Here is a 26,332-nt window from a genome sequence, read left to right on the forward strand (position 1 = left end):
TCCCCGACGACTCTGGATGGTGCCACGCCATGTCTGTGATTTGAGCCTGGGACCTGGTGTTTGCAGGCGGGTTGCTATTGCCTGAACCACCAAGGGAACTTGCTTTTTGATAGAATCTCTGCTTGGTTCTACTCCATGAGTTTGGATGTTAGCTCCAACCTGGGACCAGCTGTTGGTAGTCACCTGATCAGTGACCCTATAAATCCTCACTTCCCCTGCTTGTCCTTGCCCCTGTATAGCTTCCTGGAACTCCCTTACCCAAGGGGAGACTGAGGTGATGGGAGAATACATTGAAGACAGTCTAAGGAAGGGTTTCATTCGCCTTTCCACCTCTCCCGTGGAGGCTGGGTTATTTTTTGTGGAGAAGAATGATGGAGGACTTAGACTCTGCGTGGACAGGGCTCTTAATAAAATTACTGTAAAAAATCAATACCCTCTTTAATTACTGAGCTGTTTGACCATGTTCAAGGATCTAAGATCTAAGATCTTTACCAAGCTGGACCTCTGTTCTGCCTGTAATCTCATTAGAATCAAAGCAAGAGATGAATGGAAGACCACTTTTAATACTCTTAGCCCTTGTACACACGGTCGGACATTTTGACGGAAAATGTCCGATCGGATCGTGTTGTCGGATAATCCGACCGTGTGTGGGCTTCATCTGACTTTTTCCGTCGCAATGTCCGACCAACAAAGTTTGAGAGCTGGATATAAAAATTTTCCGACAACATGATACCGATCGGACAAAGTGCCACGCATGCTCAGATCAAATTCCTAGACCAAAGCTATTGGCTGCTAGCCTAAACGTAGTCCCGTCATAACTAAATATCGTCATCACGTTATGAACGATCGGATTTTCCGACAACTTTGTTTGACCATGTGTATGCAACACCAGTTTCTGACAAAATCCGCCAAATTTTGTTGTTGGAATGTCCAACCGTGTGTACAAGGGCTTAGAGGGCATTATGAATGTCGCGTGATGCCATTTAGCCTTTGCAATGCCCCCCGCTGTATTCCAGGAGTTCGTAAATGACATTTTCAGAGACTTTCTCAACACTTTTGTCATTCACGCTAAGGATATACAGCATCATCATTGCCATGTACGCAAGGTTCTTCAACGTTTAAGGGATCACAGTTTGTATGCCAAAACTTTCCAAGTGCTCCTTCGGACTACCTGAAATACCTTTCCTGGTTTACATAATTTTGTCTGAAGGATTCCAGATGGATTCCAAGAAGATTGATGCCATTTTACTATGGTCCAGACCTAACACGTTAAAGGAAATTCAGAGTTTCATTGGGTTCTGTAATTATAATTGGAAATTTATCAAGAATTTTTCCAAGATTCTAGTTCCCATCACTGCTCTCACTAAGAAAGGGACCAACTGCTCTATGTGGCCTCTGGAAGGTCTGAAGGCATTCAATCATCTAAAGTCCACCTTGCTCCTGTACTCTGCCATCCTCTGCCTTGTGTTCTGACTGAAGACTGAATTCCAGACAAGCCCGCTGGGCACTTTTTTTCTCCCGATTCAACTTTGTAGTAACATTCATTCCTGGCACCAAGAACACCAAGGCCAATGCCCTTGTCTTTAAACTCACTGTAAAACAGACTGTATATAGCTGGTTGCTAAGGAGGGGGCCGGGAAGCTGGCTGCCGTGTCCTTAGCAACCGATGAGTCATCAGCTGTCAGTATTCCCAGCTGAAAACTGAATGTAAAAAATAAAATAAAATTAGCCGGCAAAAAAAAAAGTGTCAAAAATAGTAAAAATGACAAGAGACACTTTGGGACAAGTCCTTTATTAAAAAATAAAAATGTCCCACGATGTAAATCCATCTCACGCCGTTCGATGGACCGAAGAAAAAATAAAGCTGCAAGCCCTTGTACACACGGTCGGACATTCTGACAACCAAATCCGTTGGATTTTGTCCGATGGATTTTGTCCGAAACTGTTGCATACACACGGTCGGACAAAGTTGTCAGAAAATCCAATTGTACATAACATGATGACGTTATTTCTTTACGACGGGACTACGTTCAGGCTAGTAGCCAATAGCTTTGGTCTAGGAATTTGATCTGAGCATGCGTGGCACTTTGTCCATCGGAGGAGGCTACACATGATCAGAGTATGTCCAATCAGAGCATTTTGTCGGAAAATTTTACCGGCAAGTTGGAAAAGTTGATCCGTCGGATATTCCGACGGAAACAGTCCGATGGAGACCACACACAGTCGGAATATCTGGAAAAACGGTCCGATAGGACACATTCCATCTGAATCTCCGACCGTGTGTACAAGGGCTAACAGCTCTGCCTCCACAGGAGGCTCTCGCCGAGTGACACTTCCTCTCGATGACAGCTGTTATATAGCTGAGGGCAGGGCAACCCGATGACATAAACAGGTGACCCTACCCCCCTCTGATGCCGCGTAATGTTAGAGGAAGGTGGGGTCACCCGTTTACATCATCAAGTGGCCCCGCGCTCAGCTATATAACTGCTGTCATCAAGAAGAAGCATCACTCGGTGGGAGCCTCCCATGGAGGTGAGATAGATTTACATCACGGGAGATTTTACTTTTTTAATTTTGTGTATTTTGTAAAATGTAATTTTGCTGTGGTACTGTTCTAAACACAGGAAAACTGTGCCACTTTACAGACATACTATAGACATCTCCCAGGCACAATATTTAAAGGAATATTTAATTTTTATTGTTTCGCTTTAAGCATTATTAAAATCACTGATCCTGAAAAGATTTCCGTTTAAAAAAAAAATTTGCATTGCTACATATCCCCTGGGGCAGGACCTGGGTCCCCAAACACTTTTTATGGCAATAACTTGCATATAAGGTTTAAAATTAGCACTTTTTATTTTTCATGTTTGTGAAACCAGTGGAACCAGTCCAGATCAAGACATCATCTATATATCGGTTCCACATTAGAATAGAATCCCAATATTTGGTGTATCTTTTATCTTACAACAGCATGCGTTCCCACCCCACAGGTGCAGGCTGTCATACGATGGGGCACAAGACGTCCCCATCGCAACCCCCTGCACCTGGAGATAGTGGGAATGATTAAAGGGCAAAATATTGCATGTCAGGATATGCTCCAATATAGAGAGAATACATTTGCTAAAGGACCATGAGTCCTGTGTCCTCTCACTTAGGAAGTCCTATTACAGAAAGACCTGAGGAATGTGGAATGCTAATGTACAAAGCTTCAATGTCAATGGCTACTAGCCACTTCAAAACCAGGCCTATTCTGGCACTTCTCTTCTACATGTAAAAATCATCATTTTTTTGCTAAAAAATTACTCAGAACCCCCAAACATTATATTTTCTTTAGCAGACACCCTAGGGAATAAAATGGCGGCCATTGCAACTTTTTATCTTGCATGGTATTTGCGCAATCATTTTTCAAACACTTTTTTTAAATGAATTATGAATTAAAAAATAACAACACAGTAAAATTAGCCCAATTGTTTTGTATAATATGAAAGATGATGTTACACCGAGTAAATAGATACCTAACATGTCATGCTTTAAAATAGCGCACACTCATGGAATGGCGCCAAACTTCAGTACTTAAAAATCTCCATAGGCGTCGCTTTGAACATTTTTACAGGTTATTCCTTTAGAGTTACACAGGAGGTCTAGTGCTATAATTGTTGCACATGCTCTAACGCACATTGCGATACCTCACATGTGTAGTTTGAACAGCGTTATGTTGGCGGGACTTACATGTATGTTCGCTTCTGAATGCGAGTTACCAGGGACAGAGGCGTTTTTTTAAAATCTTACTTAATTTTGGGATTTTTGCACTTTTTTTTTTTATTTTTTTGATCACTTTTATTCCCATTACAAGGGATGTAAACATCCCTTGTAATAGGAATGGTGTGTGACAAGTCCTCTTTATGGAGAAATGCGGGGTCAATAAGAAGAAAGAAGAAAAGTTACAGCAAAGCGTGTGTTTTCTGTGCAGGTTGCCATGCATTTAGAAACACACAGGTGTGAACCCAGCTTATGTGGCACCATGAGAGCGACACGTGTTTGGTGGGTGTTGCCATTGTTTTTTTATGTATGGGTTGCATGAGCAAGCATGCATAAGTGCCCTCTTAGCAAGCAGTGGTGGGAGAAGAGGAAGATCAGGACTGCTGTCTGCAAAACCATTATACAGAGCAGGGAAGCGTGACATGTTTATTATTTAATATATATATATATATATATATATATATATATATATATATTGCCTTTAGAATAATTTAAACTTTTTGACTTAAGTTCCACTTCCTGCTTCTTCCCTCTTCACCGCACAGAAGAGTGGAGTGTGGGCAGGGATAACACAATTCCATTCCTACCCCCAATCACCACCCACACGAAGGCCCAAAAACACTTACAGTAATCCTTAGACCAACCCACATCAACTCCCACAGCTGCTCCAAGTGACTCCTGCCCTGAAACTACAGATGCTCAAAGCATGATGGGACATGTAGTATCAGGACTGGCAAAGAAAGGAAACAGGAAGTCAGAGAACTTTGAAATTCAAACAAGGGGAGGAGTGACATCACAGACACAGGAACCTGCTATTTACAGCTAAAGGAGGTACTGTAAGTTACAAACACACTGATATTGGGGTTGTGATTAATTTACATGCACAATGAATCTGTTTTGGGGTAAAGCTGGAGTTCTTCTTTAACCACTTCAGCCCCATAAGGATTTACCTCCTAATGACCAGGTCATTTTTTGGGATACAGCACTGCATTACTTTAACCGACAATTGCGCGGATGTACAAAGCTGTACCCAAATAAAACTGAGGTCCTTTTATTCCCCACAAATAGATCTTTTGGTGGCATTTGATCACCTCTGAAGTATTTATTTTTTTGCGCTATAAACCAAAAAAGAGTGAAATTTTGAAAAAAAAAAAAACTATATTTTTAACTTTTTTCTATAATACATATCCAATAATATATATTTTTTAAACTAATGTAATCATCAGTTTAGGTCAATATGTATTATTCTACTTATTTTTGGGAAAAAAAATCCCAATAAGCGTATATTGATTGGTTTACGCAAAAGTTATAGCATTTACACAATAGGGGAAAGATTTAAAGACTTTATTTTATTTTTATTTTTTTCCAATAAAAGTTTTTATTGAGCAAATATACTGTCATAAAGTAAGTTAAATATTCATTACATTCTTATAGGGAATCATACATTACAGCCATTTTGTTTTATGTGTAATACAAGTTCAAATACAGTAGTAATGCTTTTTCTGTTTGTGTATACAACCCTTATTACTTTTTAAACGTAGAACTGTTGATGAAACTATTAAAATTGTGAATGTTATGAAAACCCCTTGTGTTTTGCATATCAGTATAATTCAATATCAGGGGTTATATTTTTGTTAGTGTCTTGAGAGTTATAACATAAAGGGAATAGATACAAAAAAAAAAAAAAATATATATATATATATATATATATATATATATATATATATATATATATATATATATATATATATATATATATATATATATATATATACATTAAACAGGAAAAAAAGAAGAGGAGTAGAAAAAGAGGAGTGGGAAGTGGGTAAGGGGAGGTAGAGGGTTTTAAGATAATTTTCTTCTATTGTACCTAAATTATTTTTATGTTAGTCAGACGGGTTCAAGAGTGATCTATATTAGTTCCTATAGGGGAGTTTGAATTAAGTGTATCTGGGCAAAGTTTCTATCCTGTGTAGTCAGCCATTTTGCATCTTGGCGAAGGCCTCTGAGTACTTGAAGGTGAACCATGATTTCCATAAATTGTAAAGTGAGTCAACTTCAGATAACCATTCCCTTATTGTGGGAAAATGTGTTGATTTCGAGTGTCTTGGAATAATTGTTTTCACTGCGTTTAGCATGTGGCAAACAACTGATTTTTTGTACCTGCTCAGTGAATAGTTGGATATACTGTATGTAGTAGACAGCACCCAGGTGTGAAATTCAGCTCAGTTTCTGTTATGGTGTGGATTTGAGTGCAGACCTCATTCCAGAAACCGCACAGGAGTGGGCAATCCCACCAGATGTGCAGCATAGTGCCCTTGTGAGTGCCACATCTCCAACAGACATCTGTTACATCTGGGTACCATGCGTGCAGTCTGGTTGGGGTAAAATACCAGTTCATCAGTACTTCATAGGAAGTTTCTTGGGTGCCAGTGCTGATGGAGCATTTGTTTACGTCAACCCATTGTTCGTCCGTGAAGGACTTTTTAAGGGCTGTTTCCCATTCTTTCTTATGCCTGCTCGGTTGTCTAATTTTATTGGTCTGTAGCCAGTTGTACATCAAGGAAGTTACTTTACTCACTGGTTCTCCTGTGATGCACAGTTGTTCAAACCAAATCTGCTCTCTCAGAAATTGTTGTCTATTGGCAGTGCAGTGGACATAATCATATAATTGCCTGTACTGCCAATGGGTAAAGTGTTTCGCGTGCAGTTCTGTTTTTAATTTGTCAAAAGTCTTATGTTTGCCATTGTCTACACAGTGAGCAACAGTTCTGGGGGTCTTATCTTCTCTATGTGGGAAGGACATCATAGTATGACCTATACTCTGTGTTATGGATCAGTGGGGTCAGGGGACCAGGGGTGGAGGTAATATTATATTGTTGTGACACTGTGTGAAAGATTTCTAATGTTTGTCTGATTGTGGGATGTAGTGCTAAGTTGGCAGGGCGTGCCTCTTTGGTGACCCATGGTATGAATCTCAGAGGGGTCTCAGTCTGTAGGCTTTCTATTCCCACCCAATCTTTGGAAGAAGCGCGACAGTTCCAACCAATAATTTGTATCAGATGCGTCGCATAGTAATAATATTAGAAATTTGGTAAATTAATACCCTCCTCTGCTTTTGGGGTAGTCAGAGTTAGCATGATAACTCAAAGTCGTGTTCAGTATGGAGAAGAACTTTTTAGGTAGTCCGATGGGCAGGATATGGAATATGGAACACCCTGGGCAATACTGTCATCTCTACTGCTGCTGCCCTTCCAAACCAAGATAATAGTTTGAGATTCCAGAGTTGTAGGTTGTGTAGGATGGAATGGAAGTTTTGTGTATAAAGACTATCCAGTTCTGGTGTAAGCCATATTCCTATGTATTTGGGCTTGAGGTCTACCCAGTTGAATGGACAATTGGATTTAGCGTCTTGGAGTTGTTTGGGGTTTAGGGAGATGTTAAATGCTTCTGACTTTTCATAATTTATCTTAAAGTTGGAAAGGTATCCAAACAATTCAAAATCTTTCAATAGGTATGTGGATTCTAAGGATAACCCTTAATTGATAAGTTTTCAAGTATATCGTGCGTATACATGGTTCTAGTGTAAGGATAAATAATATTGGGGACAGGGGACAGCCCAGCCTCATGCCGTTATGTATTTCCACTGATTTTGAAAGAATCCCATTAATCTTCAGTCTAGCTGTTGGATTTTGGTATAACGAGATCCATGCTAGCAGGTTAGGCTGAAATCCAAACATGAAGTCCCAAGCCACCCTATTGAAGGCTGTGTTCCCTTTAAGTTTGTGTATGAAATTTATGGCTTTGATGATATTATCATGTGCCTCTCTTCCCAGCATGAAGCCCACCTGATCTGGGCCAATAATATCTGGTAAAAGTCTGCCTAGTCTTGTTGCAATAATTTTGAAAGAGGTTTTATGTCCAGGTTAAGCAGAGATATCAGCCTGTAGCTGGAGCAGGTGTTGGGATCTTTGCTGGGTTTGGGGAGCACCGTGATATGTGCCATGTTAAAGGTAGATGGGAGTTCCTGGGGTGTTGTCAGAGAATTCAGTGCATTTCACAGGGGTTTCTCTAGTAAATGCGAAAAAGTCTTATAATAGATGGAGTAGGAGAAGCCATCTGGGCCCGGGCTTTTTTCCTTATTTTCGAGTTTTGATCGCCTGTAGGAATTCCATTATCTCTATGGCTTTGTCAATTTCCTGCGCATCAGAGGCTGACATGCGTGTTAGGCCGCTTTGTGCTAAGTATTGTTCTATAATCTGGGGTCTAGGTCCCTTCGCTGTTGCAGGTTTGTGTGAGGGTGGGAGATTATACAGTTTTGTGTAAAACCTGTGAAACTCCGACGCAATTTGATCCGTGGCATGTACCAGTTTGTTTTCTCTATTCTTGATCTGGGTAATGGTGGTATTATAACGGATATATCTTAATGCCCTAGCTAAGAATTTACTATTTTTGTTCCCTTGTTCATAAAAGAAACCTTGGCGAAAGAATAATATTCGCTTTGCTTGTAAGTCTAATTTCTGCTGCAATTCTTTGCGTGCTATTAAAGGTCTTCAGCTAAGCTAATTGCCATCAATCTTTTATGTTGAGTTTCTAATTTATGCACCTTTTTAAGTATTTATTTCAGTTCCTTCTCTGTGGCCTTCTTTTTATGTGAAGTTAGGCTAATGAGTCGGCCTCTAAGCACACATTTATGGGCTTCCCAAACAGTAAGGTGTGAAACATTGTCTGTAGTGTTTTCTCTAAAATATGTCTTTATGGCTTCTGTGATTAGTTCCAAAGTCACTGGGTCTGTCAATAAGGTTGAGTTAAGTCACTAACTACCAGGTCTCTTATTTACATTCTGCAATTGTAGAGTCAATGAGATGGGAGAGTGATCTGATACAGTTCTGGTCCCTATGTCAGCTTCTTTCAGGATGTTTAAGTCCCTTTGCATTACAAACACAAAATCTATGCAGGAATATTTATTGTGGACAGTAGAAAAGTAGGTATAGTCTTTCTACTGTGGGTGTGTTACTCGCCAGAAGTCCATCAGTGTCAATGTGCTCAACATTGTTCTAATTTTCTTGAGTTTACGGTATGTTATTGTTGATTTGCCATTGGAGATGTCCTGAAGGGGATCCAATGGGATGTTGAAGTCCCTCCAAGAACTATGTATGCAGCCAGAGGCAACCAAGAGAGCTTGTCGATACGTTTTTGACAGAAAGTCACATGTGCAGTATTTGGGAAATATACACTTGCTAAATTGATTGGGAGTTTCCCTATGTTTCCCCTGAGGAGGAGAAACCGACCCTCCGGGTCTGCCAGTTGTTGACACAGCTCAAAACCTGAGTTCTTCCCAATCAATATGGATACCCCTTTTTGTCCTGGATTCTGGACTAGTAGCATGATAGGCTTTGGTAAAGAATCCATCAGTAATTTTAGGGATGGAGTTTGCTTTAAAATGTGTTTCTCTTATATTCCCCAACCAACATAGCTCCTCTCTTAGCCATTGGGTTGTATACCTCACCTCCAGGAGAAATACTAGGCAAAGTTGTAACACAACACTCAGAACTTTCAGTTCCACCCATGGGGGTGGTCCCTTAGGTATCAACCCTCCTGCCTGCTAGCAGACCTCAGTTTTATTTTGCCTAGTGAAGGAGAAAGACCTAGGAACCCTGCAGGCCCATAGGTCTGTGTTTTTTTTATGCAGAAGCTTTGCTTTTTGCGCAAGATGAATTATCCTGTGATCTTCTATCAACAGCTGGCTGGGTGACAGGCTGGTTCACTTATCCTTTTAGTCTCCCCAGTCCAGCCATCGAGCTTGTGCAGGTCGCAGCTACGGCTCGGCAGACCATGACATACCTTAGCTCCAGAGGTGGTCGGTGAGCTTTTATGCTCCGGGTCGTACATATGACCGGGCTACTGATGTTTGCATCACAGTATGCCAAGGCCAGTAGCCTTACCTGTACTGATCAGGAGTAGGTCTACAGTGGAATGTCTCCCAGCTCTTCAGGACTGGTAAGTACAGTTCTCTCTGTTCTGACGGGGCTGAGCAGCTGGGCATTCACTGGGAGGTCGATTCGGGGGCCCCCTCACCTCCCTTTCTTCTCTCCCCGGTCCCTATCTCCCTCCCTCCCCCCTTCGGGGGGATGCTGCATGTGGCTGCTGAGTGGTGTGTGTGTGCCTATATAGAAGCTCTCTATGGGCTCTCACCTGACAGCTGGGGGCTGGCTGAATGGCGGTGGTCCTGGGGCCTGTATGGTATGCCCCTGAAAGGTGCCTGTGAGGATCTACTGTGAACAGTGCAGCGCTGTGGCTTTGCAGGGTTTTTTTATTTCTACTTCATGGTGATGTTTGGTGGCCATTTTAGGTGTGGGCAAAGCAGGCTGACTGTCTGGGTTTCAGTGGCCATTTTCTATGTGATTCCTATTCAAGGCACTGGTGGCCATTTCTGTAAGCCTGAACACATTTCAGTGTTCCCTAGCAGCAACATGGCTCATGTGCTCTCACAGCCTTTTTTCCTGTGTTTCCTGTCTGTGTACTGGACGCTGAGCGGCCATTTTATTGAAGCCTGTGCATTTTTTCTAATTGTTTTAGCGATAATTCCAGCGGTTAAAACCAACTCATTTTTTGGTTTCCTCTGCACCTGGACACATTCAGGGACTACAGGCACCACTTGTGGACAGCGCAGAACTCCCCAGGGTGATAAGTCCAGTGGGAATGAGCCCCTCAGTCAGCGGCAGCAAGGAGGGTGGGACTGTCACTGTCGTAAGTCCCCTTCTGGTGGCAGACAGGATAGGGTCAGCATGGCTTCAGAAACTAGTGTTTCTTCCCCCAAAATCCAGGCAATGGCAACCGGGTCACCTGCAGACTGCTCAGTGCCCATGGACACCCTGATGGCGGTCCTCAACTCGTTCATTGCTAGATGGAGGTGGTGCGTGGGAAGATGGGTGCAATAAGGTGGCCCCTGTTACCCTGTCCTCTGGCGAGAGCTCTGGCACAGATTCGGGCCCTGCTGAGGCTGGTGACCCCTGCTCTGTCTTGTCAAATGTCGCTGACCAGGACCGTGAGGATGAATCCCCGTCTGGGTCTGGGCACAAAAAAGCGCTTGTTGGAGCACTTATCATGGCTGGGCACAAAAAAGCGATTGTTGGAGCACTTATCACGGCTGTGCGTCATACCCTGAAGTTTCAGGAGCCAGCAGGTCCCCCTGCTGATGTACCGGTCCCTTTTGGGTCCCACAAGCCAGCATGTTCACCTATGGTGTTCCCATATCTGACCTTTTTGACAAGTTCACTTATAGGGAATGGGGTCGGATGCAATGGACCTTGTTGGTCCCCAGACACAGGGCGGTGCGTTACCCCTTTGAGGAAAGCCTTCTCACGAAGTGGTCGGCTCCTCCGGTCGTGGACCCTCCAGTATCCAGGTTAAATAAGTAACCATGATCTCGTTAGTGGGAACTCCTGCATTTAAGGATCCCACGGACAGGAAGGCAAAGGCAGTGGCTTGTCCTTGTTTACGGTTGTGGGGTCCGCTGTGCGACCAGTACTGGCACCCGCACTTGTGTCACAGATACTGATTGAGTGGACAAAACTTTTGCACCGTGAATTGGGAGAGCGTCAGGCTTTTCTTGTCTGCGTGAAACTGGCAGACCAACTAGTGCAAGGCCTTAAGTATGTTTGTGACGCGGCCCTGGATACCCTCCCTCTGTATCTAGGGCTTCAGTGTCAGCTGTGGTGTTGAGGTGCCTGATTTGGCTGAAATGCTGGTTTGTTGACCAGTCATCTAAAAAAGCCCTGACGGATCTTCCCTTCCTTGGCAACCGGCTCTTCGGAGCCCCTTCGGATGGCATTAGTTAAAATGCCATCGGTGGTAACAGTGATTACTCCCACAGGCCAGGAAGGCTAAGGAGCCACGCTTTAGGCAAGGGCCCTCCTTTTCCGTTCACTAACGGCTTTTCCGTCCGCCTGGAGCTTTGGTATAAAGTCCCCAGCCCGACAGGACGACCACGGGCGGACAAAAACGTCCCTGGAACCGCAAGCCTAACAAGCCTGTGAGTATAAGTGCTACCGCATGAAGGTTTGTCCCCACCCATGTCTCGGGTGGGGGGTCGCCTTCGGGAGTTTGCAGCCCGGTGGTCCCCTCGGTTTTCGACCAATGGATCTGCGATCTGATTTCCTCAGGCTACAAGATAGAGTTGCTCTCTTGGGCGCCGAACGGATTCTTCCCTTTCAGCATACCCGTATCCCGGCTCACCGGGAGGCCCTTTTGGGGGCAGTAAGGGATCTACTGAGTCGCAGGGTGGTTGTGCCGGTTCCGGAATCGGAACGTTTCCAAGGATTCTACTCAAATATGTTTGTAGTTTTCAAGAAGGAAGGGGTACGTCCAATCTTGGACCCAAAAGCCCTCCATCACTTTGTTAAGGTGCAGAGGTTCTGAATGGAATCAGTCGCCCAGTAGTTGCTGCACTCCATCAAGGGTACTTCCTGGCACCCTTGGACATCCAGGATGCGTACCTGCACATACCCATATTCCTGTGGCAGCAGAAGTTTCTGCGATTTGCAGTCGGGGAAGCCCACTACTAGTTTGTGGCTCTCCTTTTTGGTCTGACATTAGCCCCCGAGTCTTTATCAAGGTTTTGGCTCCGGTTTTGACGTTGCTACGGCAACGTGGGATCACGATCATGGGATATCTAGACGATCTCCTTCTGAGAGCATCTTCCACCTCAGAGTTAGAGGAGGATGTAGTGATCACCATGCAGACTCTGCGAGAATTTGGGTGGCTGTTGAACCTAAAGAACTCTGTGATTGTACCGACTCAGCCTTTGGAGTACCTAGGCTTGCTGCTAGACTCCATGGAAGTGAGAGTTTTTCTCCCTTCAGACAAGCTGCAGACTCTCAGATCCGCAGTAAGACTGCTGATGAATCGCAGGTGGTCGTCACTTCGCTTTTGCATGCGAGTCCTGTGGCTCATGGTGGCCTCCTTTGAGGCTGTACCATTTGCCCAGTTCTACACCAGAGTCCTGCAGAAGGAGAGCTTGTCAAAATTGGACAAATCTCAGTTGTCCCTGGATCATGAGATTCAGGTGAGCCAATCAGCCAGAGAATCACTGATATGGTGGCTGAGGTCCCCGGTGATTCAGGCCGGAAAGTCGTTCCTACCTCTAAAGTGGACAGTGATCACAACGGACACCAGCCTTTTCTGCTGGGGTGGAGTAATGGGGGTTCAGTCAGCTCAGGGCCCCTGGTCGATGAAAGAATCCGAGTTGCCGATCAATCTGCTCGAACTGAGAGCGATCAGGCTGTGCCTCTCCACATGGTCGATGGGACTGTAAGGACGTCCGATCAGGGTCCAGTCAGACAACGCCACTGCAGTGGCATACTGTCAGGAACCATGAAACAGACTGAGACAGAAGTACAATCAAATCACACTTGTTTAATAATAATAAAAATAAAAAGGGAAATAGAAAAAAGCGTAGTCAAGCATAGCCAGAGTTCAGTAGCCAGATCGGGTAGTCAGCTAGTCCAAAGTTCATAAACCAGATCGGGTAATCAGCCAGTCCAGAAGTCAGGGATCCAAGGAGAGCAACTGCAAGCCGGATAAGAAGCCAGGAGGGATGTCAACAAGCCAGTCTTGAAACAAACAGTAGGAGATGGTTCCTTGTGATGTGACCAAACGTGAAGGCAATGGACTAATGAGCTGGAAAACTTTAAATAGGCAGGTCAGACGAGCATCATCGGGAACAGCTGGTAACTGTGGAGAGAGAAGAGAGCTGCCAATTAGCCGACAGCTGAGTGACCAGCCCAGAGGAGGAAGGGCTAAGCCAGCCCTGACACATATGTCAATCACCAATGGGGGACAAGCAGCCCAGCCGCTGCACGGGAGGTCGCTCACATACTTCGGTGGGCAGAGCGACATGTACCGGCCCTGTTGGCCATTTACATCCCGGGAGTGAAGAACTGGCAGGCGGACTATCTGAGTCGCCAGATGCTGGACCCAGGAGATTGGGCATTGCATCCGGAGGTATTCAGGTTACTGTGCCTGAGGTGGGGCACACTAGACGTGGATCTTCTGGCCTCCCGTCTCAATCAGAGGGTGCCAAGATCATGTCCAGGACAAGAGATCCGTTGGCGGACGTGTCAGACGCGTTGGTGGCTCCGTGGGATCAGTACCAGTTGATCTATGCCTTTCTTCCACTGAAGCTGTTACCACGTCTGATTCTCATAGTGGAAGCCGAGGGGATCCCAGAAATACTGGTGGCCCCAGATTGGCCTTAGCGTCCCTGGTACGCTCCCTGGCGACTGCCATTACGAGAGGACCTTCTGTCTCAAGGTCCGCTTCTCCATCCTGCTCTACCATTGCGGGCTTTAACGGCATGACTTGAGAGCCAGGTGTTGAGGAACCGGGGTCTGTCGGACTCGGTGAACCCAACTATGTTGAGAGCATGGAAATCTTCTTCTCTGAAGATATATCAACATACCTGGATGGCCTACATCTCCATATGTGAGGAGAAAGGTTGGCATCCGTGCTCTTTTTCCATATCCAGGATACTGCTGTTTCTTCAGCAAGGAGTAGAGCAGAGATTGACGTTAAGCACTATTAAAAGGCAAGTTTCAGCTTTGACTGTCTTTTTTCAGTGACCCCTGGCGTCTCACTCATTAGTGAGTACCTTTGTTCAGGGGGTCCGTCATTTAGTCCCTCTGGTGCGTCCACCATTGCCCCCATGGGATTTGAACCTGGTGTTATCATCGCTTCAGTAACCGCTGCTTAAAAATAGCAGGGTGTTTCCCCTGTTGACTCTTTCTCAGAAAGTGGTCTTTCTAGTGGCCATCACATTGGCCAGGAGGGTCTCGGATCTGGCGGCCTTGTCTTGCAAGTCGCCTTATCTGGTTATCCATAGGATAAGGTGGTCGGCTTTTCACATTAACGAGGACATTGTGTTACCATCTCTCTGTCCTAGGCCGAAACAGAGGAGGTGGCCCTTCACGGTCTGGACGTGGTTTGGGCTCTGAAAGTGCATTTGTCTACCACTGCTACCTTTCGGAAGTCAGAGTCGCTGTTTGTCTCGGTAGCTGGTCCCAAGAAAGGCATGGCGGTCTCATCAGCCACCATTTCCAGGTGGATCAGACAGATTGTAGTACAAGCCTATGCCTTAAAGGGGCAGGGGTCCCTCTTTCCCTCTTGCCTGCCGCTCAGGTGTGTAGGGCTGCGACCTGGTCATCTGTCCACACGTTTACCAAGTTCTACAAGGTAGACGTCAGTGCATCGGCTGATGCCTGTTTTTGGCTGCAAAGTTTTGCAGACGGCTGAATAGTTGCAATTGAATATGCAATATTTTACCTTTTTTCATGTTTTTTTTTAGATAAAAACACAGTACCTTTAAGTTAATGCACTGTTGCATTATATTCCGCAGTTTTTTTGTGTGGTTGTGGGTAGTCACTCCTGTTGAGGGTACCCTAATTTTGTGGTGGATTTCTCCACGCACTGTTCTTTTTTGTGGGTAAAGTTTCACTTGTTCTCACTTGCCACGGTGGATGAAGTGTTTATGCTGTTTTCCCACCCCTCGTTTGGCACAGCTTGTTGGACATCCCAATGGCTAAGAGAGGAGCTGTGTCGGTCAGTGAATATAAGAGAAAAAAGGATTTTTTGTACCGTAAAATCCTTTTCTCTGTAATTCACCGACCGACACAGCACCCGCCCCTCTTTTTTATTTACGTTATACTGCTTGTTGAGGTACTGAGGTCTGCTAGCAGGCAGGAGGGTTGATACCTAAGGGACCACCCCCATGGGCGGAACTGAAAGTTCTGAGTGTTGTGTTACAACTTTGCCTAGTATTTCTCCTGGAGGTGAGGTATACAACCCAATGGCTAAGAGAGGAGCTGTGCCGGTCGGTGAATTACAGAGAAAAGGATTTTACGGTGAGTACAAAAAATCCTATTTTCCTGTAGAAACACAAAGGCCGGCTTCCCCTTCCCCAGGTGACGTAATAACTGTGTTCTCTTTTGAGGAACATTAAGACCTCTTACGTTTTGTGAAATCACCGTAGGATTTTGGCCCAATGAGGAGTAGATCATGGTGGATGAGGGTGTAGTGGGGGGAGAAAAAGAAAGAAAAAAAGAAAAAAGGGAGGAGAAGATTAAGCAGTGAAGAAAAGGGAGAGTGATCCCACTATCTGACACTAAGAAAGTGGGGTCAAAGTATTTGGTAATTAGCCTCTAGGCAGTGACCCCTAGAGGTATCTATTTAAATTGGGACTGTGAACTAGAGCACCAGCGAGAGCCCTGCAGAAGAGGGGTGTCACTGAAGCGCCTGCATCACAGCGCCTACTTTGGGGTAGGTGGGAGGTTTAATCAGAGCTGTGTCAGTAGCCAATCTCTCAACAAAGCTGAGAAATCTGGTTGATTTACCACTATCACTATTGTGGGCTCCTTGAGGGTAGGCACCCATGTGAGTGTGCAATGTACAGGGATAGAATAGACGTGCATAAAACTGTGTGGAAAGAGACTGACTGCCCAATGTACAGGGATAGGGACAACTGTAGACACTCACTCAGGTTGAACTGGATGGACTGGTGTCTTTATTCAACCTTACTAACTATGTAACTATGTAACTATCAAAAATCTCCTTCCAACCCCCAGCTCCTATATATAAAACCTTAAATTATACAGTGCTTGTTGTGAACTGCAACCGTAACCCCCAATGAGAGTGTAAGCAAACAAAACAAATAGACTCAGTTATGTAAGCTTACTTTCTACCTTATGTGATATCAGCAGGTAAAAAGAGTATGCAAACGTTAAAGAGGAAGTAAACCCTGATGAGTTTACTTCCTCTTTCATTCCCTGCAAAGGTAAAGCATATTGGACTACTATGTATCGCATAGTAGTCCATTATGTGTCACTTACCTGACACAGGAGCCAGCGAAGTCACCGCTGTCCCCTGTAGTCTGGCGCATCCATCTTCTCGGTGGGTCTCGCTGCTCCGCTGCTGTCATTCGGCGAAGCCGCAATGACGTCACTCCCGCGCATGCGCACGGGAGCCGCCAGGCGCGGCATATCGCCACTGACGGCGGCACGCTCAGTGCGCCTGCGCGCCGCTGTCTACGCCGCATGCGCCGTAGACAGCAGTGCCTGTCTTTCGGCAAATATCTCCTAAACCGTGTAGGTTTAGAAGATATTTCTTGGACCTACAGGTAAGCCTTAATCTAGGCTTACCTGTAGGTCAAAGTGTGTTGTAAGGGTTTACAACCACTTTAAGGTGGTCGTAGGCCATCCTTTTTTTTTCTTTTTTTTTTTGGATACGGTAGTTCATAAGAGTGAATGCAAAATGAAGACCCATAGATTGCACTTGAAGTGTTATCGTCTTTTGTGTCAAGCCCCATATTGTTGGTATCCAGTTCAGGTGCAGGGTAGTCGCCTCTGTATTATAGATGCAAATGGAAATCTGCCTTATGGGGGCTGGTGAGATGATGTTGGACCCTGGTATAAGGGGGAAATCCGAGGTGTAAAGTTCCTCCCCTGTCAAGGTAAATTAAAGTTCATACCTTAAGTGTGTGGAGTTCGATGAAGATCCCGCCTTACTTCTCAGTTTGGGGGAGGCTATACATCCGTCTTCTGTCTACCTATAGGATAGCCTGCGTGAGAAATTACCTGTCAATTTGAAATGGAGAAAAACAAAATTACAGTAAGAAAAAGGTTTTGCCCCCGTAACTGGGCTATTGTTCAAAAAAGGCCAACAGGGCCTGGTGTACTCCAGTCAGTGCAGTGCTCCTGTCCCGCAATGTTTCAGCTTATAATAGTGAAATTAGGCTCAAGGGCCCGTAAGTAAGTTAATCGGCCTCATGTTTTCTCTCCTTCATTCTTGGCCTGAATCAGTCTCCCTCTGAAAATAAGGCTCACCTCCAAGGTACATGTCAGGAGGAAGTAGAGTTGTAAGAAACACTAACGGTGTGGTTGGATAAGTAGGAAGAAAACCAGTGAAGAGTACAGTCACGGAAACCAAAGGTGTGGAGTTTTTTGTAGAGGAGGGGGTGGTCAACCATATCAAAGGCAGCAGAGAGGTCCAGGAGTAGGAGTACAGAATAGTGTCAATTGGTTTTGGCTGTTAGTAGAGCACTTGTTAGTTTTAGGAGAGCAGCAGACTGAAGGGGGTCAAGAAGGCTATTATCAGCAAGGTGGACGCTCAGTCTGTTGTAGACCAGACATTCAAGGAGTTTGGATAAGAAGTAGAGCAAGGAGATGACGTAGGTTTCTGCAGGTAACTCTTAGGCGGTTGGAGGGAGAGGAGTTGGAGGAGAGGGAGAGAGTGAAACGAATAAGGTAGTGATCAGAGAGAGGGAATAGATAGTTAGAGAGGTTGCATGGAGTGCAAAGGTGAGAGAAAACGAGGTCAAGGGTATTGCCTTCAGAGTAAGTACGAGTGTGTATCCATTGCTTCAGGTCTAAGGAGGAGCTTAGGCTGGGAAGTTTGGAAGTGACAAGAGTGTTAGTATTAATAGGGATGTTGAAGTCACCCAGAATGATTGTGGGAATTTCAGAAGAAAGAAAGTAGTGTAGCCAGGCATAGAAGTCATCAAGAAAGGTTGATACTGGTCCAGGGGGCCTGTAGCTCACAGAGTCTTCCTGTCTCTCAAGCAGGCTATTAAAATCTCTCCTCAGGGCTCCTCACTCTAACGTTACACCTCCTGCCCCTATTGTCAAGATCTTCGATTTGCCTGTTAAAATCTATGAGATGCTGGACTTGTGTAACAGTGGCTCTCCCAAGTCTGTGTATTGCCTTATCCCTGAGCCTCCCTGCTGTCTCCATTGCCGCCATCTTCTCATTGAGCACTAACATGCTGGTCTTCAGATCGGTGATGGCAGCTGAAAAGGTGGCTTTAATGTCTGCAGCAAATACCGACATGTCAGCGAATGTTAAGGGGTGTCTGGCCATGACTTACCCCTGCCTGTGTCCCCAGCAGCTGACAGTGAATCCTCGCTGCCCTCTTCCTCGTGGCATGTCAGTGCCATCTTAGGCCTGGACGCTCCACCGAGGGTCATCTGCTTGGCTTTGATGTCCGCTCTATTTTTCGCCACTGCAGGCATGGTGTTATGGTGTTTGCGGGAGTGAGGGGTCGAGTACAGTTTCCTGCCCGGCATCTGAAAGCTGTCAGTCGGGTGTAGGCTTCAAATGGCCGCGTGTGCTGAGGAGCTCCTTCAATGTGCTACCATTCCCTTTGTGCGCCAAGCCGTGCACATTCAACCATTTTTTCATACGCTCCCATGCCTCTCAACATCATTTCTTTAAACGCCAAAGGGCTTAATAGTCCTTTCAAAAGATCACTTCTGTGGAAATCTTCTCCAAAAGTGATATCATATGCGTGCAGGAGATACATTTTGCAATCTCCAAAGCTCCTAAATGTTCCCATCCCGAATTTTCCCACTCGTTCTTTGTCCATTCTGAATCCAAACGCAAAGGAGTAATGATTGCCATTCATGATACTATTATCTTTCAGCTACACATTCAAATCGCAGATCCCAGCAGCTGCTACCTCATCATTGTAGTGACCATTGACAACCACCCCATAACACTAGTAAATGTATATGCCCCTAATTGCTGTAGGGAGCACAGAATTTATTTGACGCATGGAGAGGATTTTTTTGATGCATGGAGCTGAAGTTTATGGCTAAGCGCAGCTAACCAGCAGGAAAGCTGCAGCTACACTGCGTTGCACCCACAGTGTGGGTAAACTGCAGCACATAAGTGTGAAAGCAGCCTATACTATTATACCCAGTGTATTGCTTCACAATGACCTGAAGATCTCTTCTTTTCTGCTGCTGGCACCACTCTGGAGACCACTAGATGGGATAAAAGATGGAGTACATTTGGTATCACTGTACATGGGACAGGAGCCAACACTACAGAGAAGGCATCAGCTTATGTGACTCTTGCTTCTTACTACAGCTCCAATTTTACAAGTACTGTAGTCCCTCTGCATTGCACTCTGTTTGATGCTCTAGTATGGTGGGTCAGCAATCCCAGACCAGTCACCTGGCTGCAAACTACTGGTAGATCTGCTGACCAACCAAAAAAATAAATTATTGTCTCCTGTCAATATATATTTTAAATTTAAAGATGCAATAAACATTTTTCCTTAGTTCCTGAAAATAAGGAAACTAATGCAGACTCCACGAATAAGTGAAGTATGTGGCGCTAACTAAAGTGCAGAAATGAATCAATATGTATATAAAAATACTAAATAGAACTGCTCACACACCTGACAAGTAAGCGTGTAGAACAGAATAGGCAAGTGCAAGTGAAAATAAAAATAAAAAATCTTCTCTAATCTTCTCTAGATCACCAATGCCACAGATTCCAAAAAGCAATCTAAAATAACATCCAGTGTGTATATAAGGTGCATCAAGTGAAAAAATATATGACAATCCTAGTCTAATGATATAAAGACATACATAAAAAAAGAAATGTGAAAAATAAAAATTTCTGAATAAATCCACTGTTCTCATCGAGTGTAACAGGTGAAATTCAAAAAACATAGTCCAACAAGTGATAAACACTAATATGAATAAGGTCACATATATAAACTCATGAATTAAATCCGTGTGCAAAAAAAAAAATGTGCAAAAACAACTTTCGATCAATGTCAAATTCTTCCAATCAGATATATAATATCCATGATGCACCACACGATTTCCCCAGCCTCTCACCTCAGGTGGAGACCCCTACGGGTCAAGCCTTCAGTATGGAAAACAGCAGATCCCAGCACAACGATCGATTTCCAATGATTGTCCCAACAATAGCGGATTTTTGGGGGTTACTCCAGGCTTAACCGATGTGGTGAGGACATGAAATAAAAGAGGGTACATCAGAGGAGGGCGGGGTCACCCATACATCACTGGGGAACCCCATGGCTTCCTTCAACAGCATCAGAGGGGGCGGGGTCAGGTAACGGGTGGTCCCGCCCTCCTAATATAAGAAACGTCAGCGCAGTGGAGACAGAAGACGGATGCATGTATGGACAGCGCTGAACTGAAAATCACCCGTCGCTGGATCAGATCAGCCATCGCTGGACCCCGGAGAGAAGATCATCCATTGCTGGATAACAAGAGTGGATTACCACCGCTGGAATCTTTTTTTTTTTTTTTTTTTAATAAAGGAATTTTTCAAAAGTGTGTTTGTCTTATTTAACCATTTTTACACTTTCTTTGTGAAATGGTAGGGGTACTTTTGTACCCCCTTACCATTTCAAACGGGGGGGCCGGGATCTGGGGGTCCCCTTGTTAAAGGGGGCTTCCAGATTCTGATAAGCCCTCCGCCCGCAGACCCCCACAACCACCAGCCAGGGTTATGGGGATGAGGCCCTTGTCCCCATCAACATGGGAACATGGTGCTTTGAGGGGTCAAAGCATCCTCCCAATGTTGAGGTCATGTTGAGGTCATGTGGCCTGGTACGGTTCTTTTCCTGTGGCCTGCCAGGTTGCGTGCTCGGATAAAGGATCTGGTGTGGATTTTTAGGGGGACCCCACGTTCATTTTTTTTTTTTGACGCGGGGTTCCCCTTAATATCCATACCAGACCTGAAGGGTCTGGTATGGATATTCAGAGGGACCCCCACGTCGATTTTTTTTTTTTAATATGACACGGGGTTCCCCATACCAGACCTGAAGGGCCTGGTAATTGAATTTTGGGGAACCCCCACACTTTTTTTTTTTTTTAGCAATGAATGAATTGTGCTCCGTAATACAGAGAACACTCATTGAGTGTTCTCTGTATTACGGGAGCCGACAATTGAAAGTGATTTTAAAAGACTTTTTTTCCTTGTGAAATGACACTTTGTGCAGGTACAGTTCTAAGCATGGGAAACATGCGCCCCTTCACAGGCATACTATAGACACCCCCCAGGTACGAAATTTAAAGGAATATTACACTTTTATTGTTTCACTTTAATCATTATTAAAATCACTGCTCCTGAAAAAACGGCCCTTTTAAAACTTTTTTATGCATTGATCCATGTCCCCTGGGGCAGGACCCAGGTCCCCAAACACTTTTTAGGACAGTAACTTGCATATTAGTCTTTAAAATTAGCGCTTTAGATTTCTCCCATAGATTTGTACAGGGTGTTCCGGCTTTTCGAATTTGCCGCGAACGGCCCAAATTGTTCACTGTTCGCTGAACAGGCGAACATGCAATGTTCGAGTGGAACATGAGTTTGACTCAAACTCGAAGCTCATCCCTAATCAGCACATAGCACATTCTCCCTTCAGCACATCACAGAAATCGATAGTACTACTGCACTCAGCTTATTCTTTTAAAGCATGAACTTTGCATAGGAGTTTTCTCCAGAACTTTGTGAATAAGGTGAAACTCTGCTTACTCTGCATTTAATCACATCCAAGTAAATACACTGTTTTTTTTCCTTTCAAGTGATTGTGATGAAATTTCACTTTGCAAAGATTGACCAAGCTATTGAGAAAATGTTCTTGCAATGTGCAATCATCCCTTGCAAAGTATACTGTCTATTTGCCTTTAATAAATGGACCACATGGAGTGGTTGTTCACTAAAGTATGTTGGGTGAATTTTGGGAAAATATTGAATGAAATCAATGATAAATACACCTTATAGTTTATGTGCATGCAAGTGCGCACACAAAAGATGGAGGCTTGTGCGGTGCTAAATAAAACATATACAAAATATATAATAAATGTAACTTTAAATAAATACTGTGTACAAAACAAGTGTATCACCAATAACAAAGTGATAAACAATCCACAATTCAAAACAAAATGACATATGGCTGTAGTGCATATATAGAGTATTCACGAATACTACAACCGCATGTAATTTTGTTTGGCATTGTGGATTGTTTATCACTTTGTGATTGGTGATACACCGTTTTTGTACACAGCATTTATTTAAAGTTACATTTATTACAGTATATATTTTTTATATGTTTTATACAGTGCGGAATTTGTTTTTACAAGTGGTGCCATGCCTGCATTTTAAGGAACTTATTAAGAGTCTGTAAGGCATGTAATGACTTGTAGTCTTGCAACATTTGGATATTGCTTGTCTTTCAAGTATTCCAAAATTCAAAAGTTTATAGCTTGGTATACAACTGAAGAAAAAATGGTGCTCTGGGATTATTAGTTTTTAACTCTAGGCATCCCTGAAAACTTCAAAGTCCGTTTATTTCCAGATATGCTAAGATTTGTTGGCTTTTAGCACACTAGTTAGTATTTTGATATAGCTTTATTGCCTGTGAAATCACAAACAAAAGATAGATATTAAGAGACATGCAATCACCAGGTGCTATGAAACTAAAAGTCCTAAAAGGCCTTGCATTTCAAAAGACTAAAGCTGGGCAAACATGGATCGAAAATTCAGCTGGTTTTCCGGAAACTGGCAGAAATGCGATCCATCTATGGCCATTACCGTTCATGAAAAGTCGATCTATCGATTTACTTCTCATGAACAGTCCTGCTGGAAAAATTTTATTTAATAATCACTGGCAGCAAATGGACTCTTTGAATTGACAGTTATCGTGGAACTATAAACATAAACATTCACTGCAAAAAAGGAATCTGTTGCAACTAACAATATGTAATGGGAGTTCCCTGAATCCATGGCACCTGACAGTCTGTTGCGTGACCCCCACTACAGCCAGGGTCTGTGAGACATAAGAACTAAAGCCGGGTACACACCCCACAGGTTCCACAAGATAAAACTGATTTTTAACCGGCCGTTGCGTCCCAACATTTGGCCCATGTGTACTGTGCCCATGTGTACTGGGCTTAAAGGTGCTGTGAATCTCCAAGAATCAGATCACTCCTTCCTCTTGGACCCACTACATTATCTTTTAGGCCTTCATTTTCCTGGCATTGGTAAAACCTTTGACCCCCCTGACGGTATTCCCGAGTCTGGTTCGGGGTGGAATTTTTATGCCAAAAGCGGTAACCCCGAGCCAGACTCGGGACTGCATCGCTGGATCCAGGAGGATGTTTACTTACCTTCTCCCTCAGATCCAGCGATGTCCCCACGCTGTACGAGCGAGCCGTGTCTTGCACGATCTATCACGGAGCTGATCTCTGTGCCCTGCAAGCGTTGCGACACACGGGGACAGAGATCGGCGCCAAATTCAGAAAGTGAAACACACACATTACACACAGTATAATGTAATCTTACAGATTACATTGCTGTATGTAATTATTTCACATCCCCTTTGTCCCTAGTGGTCTACCCAGTGTCCTGCATGCAGTTTTATATAATAAAAACTGTTCTTTATGCCTGGAAACTGGAGATTGTCCATAGCAACCAAAACTGTCACTTTACATCAAAAATGATTATAGACCAGCTAGAAAACAGCGATAATAAATTGTAATCACTTGCAGAATTGAGCGATAGCGATTTGTGGGGAGATCCGTTATCAAATACTGAAAAGTAATGACAGTGACAATTCTGCAACTGAGCAAATTTAAGTGTTTTTGATTTGATTACATTATTGAATAATTTTTATTATTGTTATATTATTATTTGGTACAATTACCGTATATACTCGAGTATAAGCCGAGATTTTCAGCCTCTTTTTTGAGGCTGAAAGTGCCCCCCTCGGCTTATACTCGAGTCATCGCTGTCTGCCTGCTCGATCAGCGTGTCGAGCAGACAGACAGCGGCCATTCTATTCTAATTCAAAAGCCGCGCCTCCGGCTCCGCCTTCGCCTGTGATAGGCGGAACACTGAATTTCCCAGCAGCCTGTGTTCCGCCTATCACGGACATCCGCTCATCCTCGTACTACGGACGAGGATGAAAGGATGGCCGTGATAGGCGGAACACAGACTGCTGGGAAATTGTGTTCCGCCTATCACAGACAGGGAGGCGCGGCATTTGAACAGGAAAATGGGCGCCGACAAAGAGCGGTGATCCTGGGACGGGACCGGACGGAGGCTCGGCTCGGCTCGGCTCGGGACGGGACGGGACGGGACCGGACAGAGTCTCGGGACGGGACGGGACCGGACCGGACGGAGGCTCGGCTCGGGACGGGACGGGACCGGACGGAGGCTCGGGACCGGACGGAGGCTGGGGACACAGGTAGGCTGGACACACAAGGCCTCACACACACACACACACACACACACACACACACACACACACACACACACACACACACACACACACACACACACACACACACACACACACACACACACACACACACACACAGATGGACACACACACAGGGATGGATGGATGGATGGATGGACGGACACACACACAAGGATGGATGGATGGATGGACACACACACACACACAGGGATGGATGGATGGATGGACACACACACACACAGGGATGGATGGATGGATGGACACACACACAGGGATGGATGGATGGATGGACACACACACAGGGATGGACAGGCATATCTCACCCTCGGCTTATACACGAGTCAATAGGTTTCCCAGTTTTTTGGGGGTAAATTGGGGGCCTCGGCTTATACTCGGGTCGGCCTATACTCGAGTATATACGGTATTTATAATTATTTATTATATTATAATTTATGATTTCATTTTTCAAACTTTATCATACCCGGGATGTCTGCTAGACTCTGGCTTGGACAGATTTAAGTGAGTTATTCCTAAGAATTACAGGACTACAATATAAAACGTAAAATTTTCATGCAAAATAATGGTACTGCTTTTAGCACCTAAAATCCGAAATAATCATACCGCCAGGGAGGTTAACTTAAATTGCTTCCTTTTTTTGATTAGCAGCCAAGAGAACTACTCCACTACACTGGCTATCCCCTACCCCCTGCCCCCCCCCAGCAGGTTGCGGTCCTGAAGGTGATTTCAGAAATATGCAGATCAGGGTATATGGTGGCTCAGGTGAGAGAAGCCATAACCCAGTTTAATAGGATATGGGATGCTTGGGATTCTTCTAACTGTGGTTCCCCATTCAGGTCTTTTTTTTTTTTTTTTTTTCAAATTTTTTTTATTTTCAGTATAACAAGATACAGAGAATTACACCTTCAATACATGAATGCTTCATAAGGGGGAAAGGAAGGTGGATAAACAGCATGTTATTTCTCAAATAACAAATAAATCAGATGTAACATAGGACATAAAACTGAACACTTAGGCCGCGTACACACGGGCGGACTGTTCGCCCAACCTTGTCCGCTGAACAGTGTTTGGGCGGACAGTCCGCTCGTGTGTGGGCTTTCAGCGGACAGTTTCAGCGGACAGTTTGACGGACAAAGTCTTTCGGAAATTCCGAAAAACTGTCCGCTGAAACTGTGTTTGAGCGAACAGTCCGCCCGTGTGTAGGCTACTTTCGAAATGAGCAAACTGTTCCCGCTCGGAGGAAAGTCTGCTCATTTCGAGCGCGTGTGCAGGTAGGCGGGGCCCGCGACGGAGACGTCGCGGGCTCCGCCGCCTGGAATGTGCTTAAAGGGGAACCCCAACGCCGAAAAAAATCGGCGTGGGGGTTCCCCCAAAGTCCACAACAGACCCTTGTCCGAGCACGCTACCCGGCCGGCCAGGAAAGGGGGGCGAGCGAGCGCGCCCCCCCTCCTGAGCCGTACCAGGCCGCGTGCCCTCAAC

This window comes from Lithobates pipiens, unplaced genomic scaffold, assembly GCF_037356315.1.
Source record: "Lithobates pipiens isolate NorthernLeopardFrog02 unplaced genomic scaffold, aLitPip1_a1.2 Scaffold_8, whole genome shotgun sequence".
NCBI lineage: Eukaryota > Metazoa > Chordata > Amphibia > Anura > Ranidae > Lithobates > Lithobates pipiens.